The 401-nt window shown below is 48.9% G+C and overlaps 1 protein-coding gene across 1 annotated transcript in view; it reads right to left on the bottom strand.

The window, feature by feature from the left end:
- nfkb1 (nuclear factor of kappa light polypeptide gene enhancer in B-cells 1) overlaps window positions 1-401 on the bottom strand; it is a 55,969-nt gene that overhangs the window by 12,651 nt on the left and 42,917 nt on the right. The gene's annotated exons all lie outside the window — the stretch shown is intronic.

The following is a 401-nucleotide window of genomic DNA, read 5'->3' as shown; positions in this document are numbered from 1 at the left end:
AGAAGAGTGAACTAGCTAGCAGACCAAGGTAGATGCATGAAGACCTGGGTGTCCCAGCTGATTCCTGACAATTGATGGCCGAGTGTGTGTGTGTGTGTGTGTGTGTACTTGCTCTGTTTGTGTGTGTGTGTGTGTACCTGCTGTGTTTGTGTGTGTGTACCTGCTGTGTTTGTGTGTGTGTGTACCTGCTCTCTTGTGTGTGTACCTGCTGTGTTTGTGTGTGTATGTGTGTGTGTACCTGCTCTCGTGTGTGTGTGTGTGTGTGTACCTGCTCTCTTGTGTGTGTACCTGCTGTGTTTGTGTGTGTATGTGTGTGTGTGTACCTGCTCTCTTGTGTGTGTGTGTGTGTGTACCTGCTGTGTTTGTGTGTGTGTGTGTGTGTGTGTGTACCTGCTCTCTTG

The sequence above is a fragment of the Micropterus dolomieu genome, linkage group LG19, assembly GCF_021292245.1.
Source record: "Micropterus dolomieu isolate WLL.071019.BEF.003 ecotype Adirondacks linkage group LG19, ASM2129224v1, whole genome shotgun sequence".
Classification (NCBI taxonomy): domain Eukaryota; kingdom Metazoa; phylum Chordata; class Actinopteri; order Centrarchiformes; family Centrarchidae; genus Micropterus; species Micropterus dolomieu.
This window is presented reverse-complemented; position numbering and strand designations above follow the sequence as displayed.